We start from the raw sequence: 11,566 nt of genomic DNA on the forward strand, positions 1-11,566 counted from the left end.
AAAACAAGACTAGGGCCAAACAAAGCAGCAGAGGGCCAAACTCAGACTGACCCATGGGTCCTCCTAGGAGCTTGTGGATGCAGTTGTCCCCTTTCTGAGTCCCTGTCCCTACATGGGTAACCGAGATGGGCACAGGGCTAGTTTGCAACAAATATCCACTATTGTATTACTATTTAGACCTTGACAGGGAAATAAATGCCTGGGAACCTTAAGAGCATGAGCTTGGTCATTTTTAGAGAATGAAATGTCACCTATCTCAACAAAGGCCAGAAAGAAAGCAGAGAGCAGGCTTTGTGATGGGCATGGAGTTGGAGGGGAGTCCTGCTGCCAGGACCCTGGGATGTTGGGCTCAGGTGAGGTGGGGCTTTGGCCACGGATCAACCCTGTGACTATGGACATATTGTTTATTATTTCTGAACTTGTTTTCCCATCTGTAAATAATGATCCTTAAGCTTTCTCCCTTTAATTGCTAAATAAAATCTCTCACAGCTGAAAAATCGTTTTGACAGACACCTGCCGTCCTCAGCAACACTGGGACATACTGAAAGCACCCATACAGGAGAACATCAAAAACAGAGTAGTGGGACTGTGGGTGATTTTATCTCTCTACTGCTTTTTTTTTTTTGAGAGCCAAGGCCTCACCCATGCCTAATTTCACCACTACCTAGATGTTCTTTCATTCAGAGAGAGAACACAGCACTGGACCTTCCTCAGGTGTCACTGTGGTACTGTCATGTGATGCCAGGGTGTGAACCTGGTGCCAAAGTATCTACCCTCCCTGGTAAGATACATCTCCTGTCCTCTATCTCTTTCTAGCAATACACTTTTGATTAATGTTGAGTGTATTTTTTTCCTGTCTTTTCCCACGGGTTTCTTTTTATACAAATAGTTGCAATCACAGATGCACACACATACCCTGCCTCCCACATGCACCATGAATGAGCAAATCCTATTCTCACAGGAAGATGCCTCTCACCTATAGCTGGGCCATTTATTTCTCATTGATTACACCTTTATCTCTGCAGTGGGGGGAATTTTGCCCATAAATCTTCCCCTCTTGTTTCTGTTTATTCAGGATGCATTCCCAGTGGTAATGAAACAGAGCCAAAGGCTATGTTCTTCAGTGACCCCTGATACATTTTAATGACACTGAAGGAACAACCCCCTCCCCATACACGCACACTCAAGGGGAAATAAAGCACCCATACCCCAGAGGCTACCCATGGGTCAAGGTTCAGGGGAAATGGCCCAGGGTCTTGGCATCTGAATGGAAAGAACCTGTGTGAATTCAGACTTTCCCTGGGAAGTGGACTTTGTGAGGAAGCCATTCTTTTTTCATTGTCATGAGTTCTTTGGGGGAAGAACATCTTTGTGGATGAGATGTGTGTTAAAGAACTTATTTATAGAGACTATGGAAAAGCACATCTGCTGGTTAAGTACATATTTAAGAAAAATTAGAGCTAAAGGAAGAAGATAAATTGTCATGCCAACATATGAAGAGAGTCCCAGAACCACAGCATTTTCTAAAACCCACAGTTGTAGGTATGACAGGTCTGGGTGAAGACAACATTGTTCCTTATTAACTGGCTCCTGGAGCCCCTAAGGCTACTGTCCATGAAGCTCTGGGAAGGGTGCCTCAGGGTAGAAGCCCTCTGATTTTACCTGTGGGGGGGGGGTTGCTCACTGTCTAGGTTTGAATAAACCGTCTCCACGTTAGAAGCAGTTATCAAGGGAAACCTGTAAAACCTCAGTGTCTAAGCTACACCTGAAATGGATTAACTGAGAGTCTTTGGGGATTCAGGATGTGTTTAAAGCTCCCAGGTACTTCCAAATATAGCTGGAAAAGACCTGACTCGGGGGTCAGGTGATAGTGCACCAGGTTAAGCGCACATAGTGCAAAGCACAAGGACCAACACAAGGATCCCGGTTCGAGCCTCCAGTTCCCCACCTGCAGGGGGTCGCTTTGCAAACGGTGAAGTAGGTCTGCAGGCAGGTCTCTCTCTCTCTCTCTCTTTTTCTCTCTGTTTCCCCCCCCCACTCTCAATTTCTCTATGGCCTATCCAACAACAACAGCAACAATAATAACAGCAACAACAACAATGGAAAAATTGTTGCCAGGAACAGTGAGTTAGTAGTGCAGGCACCGAGCCCCAGTGATAACCCTTGGAGAAAAAGAAAGAAAGAAAGAAAGAAAGAAAGAAAGAAAGAAAGAAAGAAAGAAAGAAAAAGAAAAGACTTGACTTAGAGACAGACTTCCCTCATGAGACAGAGGGATGAATGATGGTGTCAATGAGGCATGAGGGGAATGGCAGATGGAAGAATATAGTCAGAAATTTGCCTTCAGGGGTTTGCAGAGGGTGAGGGCTTCTCTCTGTCTGACCACATGGGTGAGGACTGGGCACAAGGTCTTCAGATGCACCTTCTAAGGCCCATCTTTGCTCATGGATGGTGCACAAAGGCAGTGTTCCCTTCCTTAAGAGCACTTTCAGTTCTCAGTTTCATGATCTTATTACAGTGTCTGGTCAAAATAGTGGCACTGATGTGGTGTGGTTGGACTGAAGAGACTAGGAGAAACTGATGATTTTTAAGTCCCAATGAACAAAGTATGGGCCTTGGAGTTGGCACAGCTGTACTACACATGCATTGCATTCATGGGGTCCTGGGCTTGATTCCTGGCACTGCATTAAAGCTAGTAAGGATAAAGAACAGGAAAGCTATCGGGGAGGGGATGGGTCATGGAGATATGGTAGTGGGAATTGTGTGGGGTTGTGCCCCTCTTACCCTATGGTTTTGTCAGTGTTTCCTTTTTATAAATAAAAAATTTTTTAAAAAAATAAAATGGGGTGTTTCCAAGTGAGCCCCATTGTTTGAGGTCCTGAAAATTCACCATGATGAACTGCACAAAGGACAGAGTTAGCAGACTCCAGCCACAAAAGCACCCAGATCAAGTGGAGAATGTGATGTTCTTCCTGATGCACAGAAGTCAGAATCAAGGCCATCTCTGGGGAAAGTAGAGGCTGGGAGGGGCCAGTGCATATGAGGATTCCAGGGTGCTGGGAATTCAAACCATTCTCTCTGGGGTATGTACAGATGTAAAACTCATCAGGCTGTGGATTTAAGATTTGTATTCTCTCTATGCTTTCCTGGATGGAAGTAAAACTTAGAGAAAGAAAAGACACATTAAAAGCCAAGAAAGAAACCAACTAACAACTAATAAGACTATAGAAACTCTGAACTTCTACAGCTCAATAAAAAAATAATAAATAAACCAACAGAAGGGGAACTGAGGAAACATATGGCCTTTACCCACAAAGCCCAGGGGGAAAAAACAAAACGGGGTAAATGAGCAGATGAACCAAGAAAGCAAGTCACATGAAGCCTATTCTCCGTGTAGTCATGTTGTCAGAACTCTCAGTTCTTTGTGGGATCTCTTTATTTTTGTGTGGATTAGCACTGTTTCCATATTTTCAATATATATTAGTAGAGACAGAATAAAATTGAGAAGGAAAGGGAAAATAACAAGGAAGAGAAAATGAGAGTCCCTTGCAGTACTGCTTCACAACTCATGACGCTTCTTCCCTCCTACAGGTGGGGAGACCAAGGGCTTAAACCTGGGTCCTTGCACATGGTAATGTGTGTATTTTACCAAGTATGCCACCATCCACCCCCCTGTTTCTACATTTGATTTCATCCAGGCATGGAGACAACACTACAGTCTTTTCAGGACTTGTTCCAAAGCACTCAGAGCTGCACTGAGTGTTGAAATTGAGTAGATGATGCTTGAGGAAAATTTTTTTCAAAGATAGGAGATAGCAGAAGTCTTAGACAGGTAGAATTGACAAAGTATCCAAGGGAAGATTGAGTCAAAATCCTAAAGCAGACTTATAGATATGGGACAAGTTAAAACATTAGTGATGAACTGTAGAAGAGAAATGACACTGAAGTCTTTCCCTCCTCTTGGCTGTATCAAATCCCAGTTTTTTTGTTTTTAAAATACAGAGTGAGCTTCTGGCCCTTTTTTTGGTGCCATTGCTGAACAACGTACTGGGCCAAGTTTTTGATTTTTGATTTTAGAAAGGGATGAAAGAGAGGAAACAGATGACACCACCACTCCATCATCCATGAGGTTCCTCTGATGATGTTCGTAGTGTTTCCATGTGGTACAGGGGCTTCAACCCTGGACCTTGAACATGATAAGGTACATGTTTTACTGATGACCTATAACATAGCCTCCCCCTTTTAAATGGAAAGAAATGACTTATTTCTTTGGAGGAAGGAACCTAGGAGGGGCCTGTTTCTCCAGGAGAGCTAAGCATGGATTGCATCAGGAAAATGGTATAGATTATGGTGAGAAGTTGAACAGAGGAGAGGTGAGGTTCAACTCTTATTAGGATGAATGGACACTAGGCTGACATGTCTGTATCAGAAGAGACTTGATATGGGGACAAGAGACAAGATGTGGGGAGAGACATCTCTTGGAACTCTCTCCAGAAGAGCAGGTAGAGTTTATAGTGGCTAGGGCATGCTGAAGACCCCACTCACATAGGCACCCCAGAAAGCTTCTCATCTGAAGTGTTTGTCTTCCCCCAGAGGGTCAAAAACACAGGACAGAGATCCATACTAAGGCTAAATGACCACCTGCAAGTCCCTTTCCCAAAGCTCAGAGCAGGCAGAGGAAGGTGGAGGGCCTCCCAGAGAAGGAAGAGTGGGCCCCCAAGTCCCATCGCTGCCTCTCTGTGCCACCCTTAAGTGCAACCGAGTCTGCTCTCACTCAGCATGAATATGAACCAAGAGACAATCTTGGAATCTCTGCAAGCTGGGTGCAAGGTGTGTCAGAGGCCTTGGTGTGGCTCCCAGGCCCATCACAATGCAAATGTACAAAGAATGAATTGTGAACACAGGCTACAGGAGGGTTGAGCTGCACCCAGATTGCAAGGAAAGGCAGCCTCTCTCTCCAGTAGCATCAACTCTGAGGAGACCCAGGACAGTTGTTAGAAGGCAACAATCTGCAACTCAGATTGCTGTAACCAATGGAGGAAGACACTACCTAGAAGTCCACCTTCTCCCCTGCCCCTCCACTATGGAGTCATTGAGCACAACTATTACAGGTATAATTTCAGAGCTGGCAGGGGTAGAGGGTCTGGAGGGCTGCCACAGGGAAAATCTGGGGATCCACTGGGATCACCTGAGAACAGAGGTAAACTAAAACTGCACAGATTCCCTGCCTTCTATGAGCCCTGTGGAGATTGGTGGACTCAAGGATATCTGGGGTCTCTTGGAATTCATCTAGAGCCAGTGCCCAAGGGGCCTCCAATTGTTTGACTACATATATTTCCCCAACAGTCCCAGATCACATGGCTACTCTCCCCCTTCCACACACCTCTGAGCCATTCCTACATAGAGGCCAGGAGACATGTCATTTAGGGTCCCACAGAGTGGTAGAATAATCACTCACTCAGACCTGACTTTCCAAGAGGACATAGGAGCATTAGCCACAGTTAGTTGGAACAGCAGTCATCCCAGCTCAGGACAGACAGACAGGGTCATGAGATAACTTATGATCCATGGGATGAGACAGGAAGAATTAGAGATCAATGAAGCTCTGGCTGCTGGATCCTGGTCCCTCAAAGCATCCCATCTCCTAGCCCAGTCCTCCTGAGCTTCCCCTCACCTCTGAGTCCCCAAACATGCAGGTCCCACCTCGTGGTCTAGACACCTCTGATACCTGCACCAAGAGGTAACCAGAGCTGTTCCCTGTGAGCATTGCCTTCCCTGGGATTTTCATTACACTCTGGCTTGTCACTTCCTCTGCATGGAGAGAATAGGCTCTTATCCCACCATCCTCTGGTCTGCCACCTCCTCTGGCCAGTGAGGACAGAACCACCAACTTCCTTGCTACCCTTGATCCCAGGGGTACTGCTGGCACACAGTGAACAATCTGCCCTTTCTGAAATGTGTTAGCAGCCACAAGTCTGGCAGGGTGTGGGGGGGGGGTGTCCTGCCAGTTTCAGCAAGCATTGCAGTCTGATGCAACTTTCTGCCATACATGGCATTTGATTTTGCAAGGTAGCCATCCAGTGGAGGAAAATGAGAAATCTAGAACATCTACACCATTAGCTCATGTGCCCTAAGACAGACCCCTCTGATTCATGGGCAGCCACTAGGAGGTCTAGAAGCCTTCATGCACGTGTGTGTGTGTGTGTGTGTGTGTGTGTGTGTGTGTGTGTGTGTGTGTGTGTGTGTGTGTGTTGGGGGGCACTGTGGGCAAAGTACACAGGTGGGAACTAATAGGAAGTACTCAGGGGACCCTGAGTGACTTCCATCTCACCCTGAAACATGGAATAAAAAGCGTCCAGACCAAAGGGCTCAGAACTGAGTTAGGGGTACATATCACTCCATTACCTCTAGACCACAGTGTTGATCTCTGTGAAACCAAACAAACCATGGTGTTGTATTCTTCAACCATGAAGCCAAGTCTCTGAGCTGGGTTAAATGGCTTCTCCCTGCTACCCTGTGTCATACCAATGCTATTTCCTTCTTATTATAAATAGGACTCTCACTCAAAGGGGTGCAGCCTCATACCCTGAGCTGCTTTGTACTTTCATCAAGGCTTTCCTGCTGAAAAAATGTTTATCTTCCAGCAAAGAGGTGCTAATTTTATCTTGCAAAAGTGGATATCTGCTTACGTCCCTTCTACCTTTAGAGAAAGATAACCAGGGACCCATGATGTCATCTAAATACAGCATCCTTCGAGATCAAAGGGCGTAATGTACACATCTGCCACAATTGATGGAGCGCCCATTGGCGGCCCTTCCGCCCGCTCGCCATGTGCTCCATTGATAGCTGCACTTGGCCATTTCTATGAAAGAAACTCCCAAGCGCTCTGTTTGTGCCAGCTGATTTCGGTGATATTGGGTGGTTTTGAAATGAGAATCCAAAATAGCTGTGCCCTTCTCACCCCTCTGTGTAAGCCCTCGCCACAGGAAATGGCCCAAGTTCAAATTTTCAAAATGGAAGTAACGAGGGACTAGATAAGGAGTCCGTCCCTTAGGGGGACGTTCTAATGTTTAAAATACAGTCAACATAATGCATCACCAAACCCCACCTGTGTGCATTTGTCTTGGACTTGAGTTCTACTTTGAGTTCCAGTTGAGTGTTTTTCTCTCTTTTGGATTCCATACAAGAATACACGTTCCAATGCAGCACACATGCATATGCGGGCGCGCACAATTTGTAACGAATGTTCACAAAACCAGACGTTCTCCTCCTGTGCGCACAGCGCTCTGACCATGCTCTGTCTCCCCAGTCTAGTTGGATACCTCGTCCTTTGCTTCTTAAAGTGTGGCCCTTGGGCCAGAGTGCCAGAATCACCTGAGTTATACACACAGAATCCAGCCATCCCCCAGGCCTGCCTGCATATTAACAAGTAACATCTCAACAACTCCCTAGGAAGTAGGATGGTGCACAATGAAATCTGGGAAACACTGGTCTAGCTGATTTTGTTTTTTCATTTTACTGTTTCTTTTTTTATTTATTTAATCCTTATTGGATAGAGGCAGCCAGAAATTGAGAGGGTGGCGAGGGGATAGAGAAAGAAAGACACTGGGGCTGGGTGGTGGTACACCTGGTTGAGCACACTTGTTAGAGTGCAGAAGGACCCAGGTTCAAACCCCTGGTCCTTAACTGCAGGGGGGAACTTTTCAAGTGGTGAAGCAGTGTTGCTCTCTGTCTCTTGTCTCTCTCGCTTTCTATCTCTTCCTTCCCTCTTGATTTCTGCTTGTCTCTATCAAATAAATAAAGATAATTTTTAAAAATGAGAGAGAGAGAGAGAGAGAGACCTGCAGTCCTGATTCACCACCCACAAAGCTTTTTCCCCTTGCAGGTGCGGACCAATGGTTCAAACCTGGGTCCTTGTACATTGTAACATGTATGCTCAACCAGAGGCACCACCACCCGGCCCCATTTTGCTATTCCTTATACTTTGTTTACAACTCTGTATGCACCTCCCACTCACCTGTGCCCCCTGGCCTGGATTCCATAAGCCTGCAGGGGATATGAAGCCAAGATTGGGGAGAAGAGATTGGAGTTCCTATAGCTCTGCCCTAGGGAGACTGTTCCCCAGAAACTCACCACAATTCCAGGGAGGGAAAGGTTCCTACTCCACAGCCCCTGCCCTGCAGCGGACACTGTCACTAACTTCTGTTGAGGAAATTCCTCTATGCATTCCCTTATCCTTCCATAGCCAGTGATGGCTCCCCAGTGTGTTCAGAAAGATGTTTCCCCATACAAGGTGGTTTTGCAAGCTTAGGTACAGACCAAATGTGAGCCCCTATGTGCTGTGCAGTTAACAGGGGCCCTGATACTCAAAGAAACACCATAGGGGGCGACTTGACAAAGGCTGGGAGTCTTAAATTCAGTTCCCTTAGCTTGTGACATTGGTAAAGGTCTCTCTCCTTCCTGGTGACCTCACTGTTAACACACTCAGGTGTTCCTGAGGTTCAGGCTGTTCCTGAGAATGCTGTAGCGTGTATAAAGCAGAAGTTAGCCATTGTGGGGAAAGAATTCCCTCCTGGAAGTAGAATTGAGAATAAGATTGAAATGTCTATAACATGTTCTGACATGCGTAGAACATAACAAACCCCTTCAGCTCAGGTTGAATTCATGAGGATAAAGTGAGATAAAGGAAAAGGCACAGCTTTGGAAGCAGGCAGTCACACTGAACCTGCCAGGCTGGAGCAGCCAGACAACTGCTTTCCCTACAGAGCAAACAAAGAGACTGGGAAAATCAGCAGCCTTTTTTTTTTTTTCTTTAAAGATTTTATTTGTTTGTTTATGAGAGAGAACCATAGCATCACACTGGTACATGCAATGCTGAGGGTCAAACTGGGGACCTCAAGCTTGCAAGTTCAATACTCCAGTCACTGCCTCACCTCCCAGGCTTCAAATCATCACCTTCTTAAAGGGGAGACAACTTTACCTTTTCTAAATTTCAAAATGAATTTCTTGAAAGACAAAAATACGTAGGGGTCACTGATACTCTCCTTAGCAAGAGTAAACTACTTGCAGCTTCCTTCAGGACTTTTCCCTGTGATTTACACACAGATAAATTCATATACACACAGTAGTTCTTCTTTGTGGTATTCTAGAACATAAATGCCTGAGCACTGGATATGTTCCAAAACTCACTTTTCTTTTCTCCCAACAATACATCTCAGAGTTCTTTCCATGTCCACAGCATTTATAATCTTACATTTTTTAAACTAACATGCAGTTTTTCATATGGACACTCTCATAAGCAAGATGATGAGCCCCTTCAGCTCAGGTTGGATTCATGAGAGTAAAATGAGACCATTCCCATGTCATTTTTGGCTGTTATTTTATGTCTTACTATCATAAAAGTGTTTGCAATGGACATCCTCACACCTACTTCTTTGTAAACATTATAGGTATTTCTTCTCCAGAACTGGTAACTGGAAGTACAATGTCTGACTGTAAGGTTTTAGACTTTTTATCTTTGAATAGATGACATTGAATAGCTTCCCCAAATAGCAGATGGATTTTTAAAATTTCTTTATTGGGGGATTAATGGTTTACAGTCGACAGTAAAATACAATAGTTTGAACATGCATAACATTTCCACATGACAATTCAACCCCCACTAGGCCCTCCTCTATCATCATGTTCCAGGACCTGAACCCTCCCCTAACACCAGAGTCTTTTACTTTGGTGCAATACAACAACTCCAGTCTAAGTTCTGCTAAGTGTTTTCCCTTTTGGTCTTATTTTTCAACTTCTGTCTATGAGTGATACCATCCCATATTTATCCTTTTGGTTCAGACTTACCTCACTTAACATTATTTCTTCAAGATCCATCCAAGATGGGGTGAAGAAGGTGAATGCACCATTTTTAATAGCTGAGTAGTATTCCATAATGTATATATATCACAACTTACTCAACCACTCATCTGTTGTTGGGTTGCTTCCTGGTTTTGGCTATTACAAATTGTGCTACTATGAGCACAGGTATGCACACATCTTTTTGGATGGGTATGTTTGGTTCCTTAGGATATATTCTCAGGAAAGGAATTGCAGGATCATAGGCTAGGTCCACTTCTAGCCTTCTGAGAGTTCTCCAGACTGCTCTCTACCGGGGTTGGACCAATTGACATTCCCACCATCAGTGCAGGAGGGTTCCATTGTCCCCACAACTTCTCCAGCATTTGTTGCTGCTATCTTTTCTGATGTATGACATTCTCACAGGAGTGAATTGGTATCTCATTGTTGTCTTTATTTGCATTTATTTGACAATCAATGACTTGGAGCATTTTGTTTTTCATGTTTATTGGCCTTTTGGAACTCTTCAATGATGAATACTCTGTTCTTCTCCCCATTTTTGGATGGGGTCATTTGTTTTCTTGTTGCTGAGTTTGGTGAGCTCTTTATATATTTGGTTATTAGCCTCTTGTCTGATGTATTGCATGTAAAGATCTTTCATTTTGTGGGAGGTCTCTTTATTTGTGTGGTGGTTTTTTCTTGTTTGTTTGTTTGTTTGTTTTTGCTGTGCAGGAGCTTTTTAATTTGATGTAGTCCCAATTACTTACTTTTGATTTAGTGAAGAGCTCAACCAATTTTTTTAAGAGACTAGAGGAAAAGCTAAAAATGTTTATCTGAAATGAGTAAAGACCTAGAATTGCCAAAACAATTTTGAGAAGAAAGAACAGAACAGGAGACATCACACTCCCAGATTTTAAATTGTACTATAGGGCTATTGTGATCAAAATTGCTTGGTACTGGAACATAAATAGACATACTGACCAGTGGAATAGACTTGAAAGTTTAGAAGTAAGACCCCACACCTATGGAAATTTAATATTTGACAAAGGTGCCTAGCCTATTAAATGGGGAAAGGAGAGTCTCTTCAACAACAGATAAATTTGTGAAAAATAGGATGACCTTTCTTCCCATCCCAGTCCCAGTGAAGGCTGTGGTCAATCTTTTAGTTACTGTTAATGTTATAGGGGAAAAAAAAAAAAAAACATTGCCTTATTCCTTTAATCAGCATTTCTTTTCTGTTTAGCATGTTTTAATGTCTTTTCATGTCAGGCACTTGTATTTCCCTTTATAATGGGCTGTTCCTTCTTATCCCATGAGCATTTTTCTGTTCAGATGTATGTGCATAGCTATATCCTTTCAACTTAATTTTTAAGCAGTACTTTAAATAGTTTCTATATTAACTATTTCTGTGTTACGTATATTGCAAGTAGTTTTTCCAAAGTGGTCACTTAAATTTTCCTGATACTTGTGGTGGCAACTATTACAAAAAGTTTTGACATAATTGTGTCATTTGTTTTCTTTCTTTCTTTCTTCTCTTTTATTTCTCTTTCTTCTCCTCCATCTCTCCCCCTTCCTATTTCCTTTTTCATTATTTAAGAAAAAAAGTCTTCTGTCCTCAAATTTCCAAACATAATCTTCTAAATTTACTGAGAATTTTTTGTAATTTAGCTTATGTGCATTCGTTGATGGACTCAACACTGTTACTGAGTAGTTAATTTTTTTCACCATACAC

The sequence above is a fragment of the Erinaceus europaeus genome, chromosome 2 (assembly GCF_950295315.1).
Source record: "Erinaceus europaeus chromosome 2, mEriEur2.1, whole genome shotgun sequence".
Classification (NCBI taxonomy): domain Eukaryota; kingdom Metazoa; phylum Chordata; class Mammalia; order Eulipotyphla; family Erinaceidae; genus Erinaceus; species Erinaceus europaeus.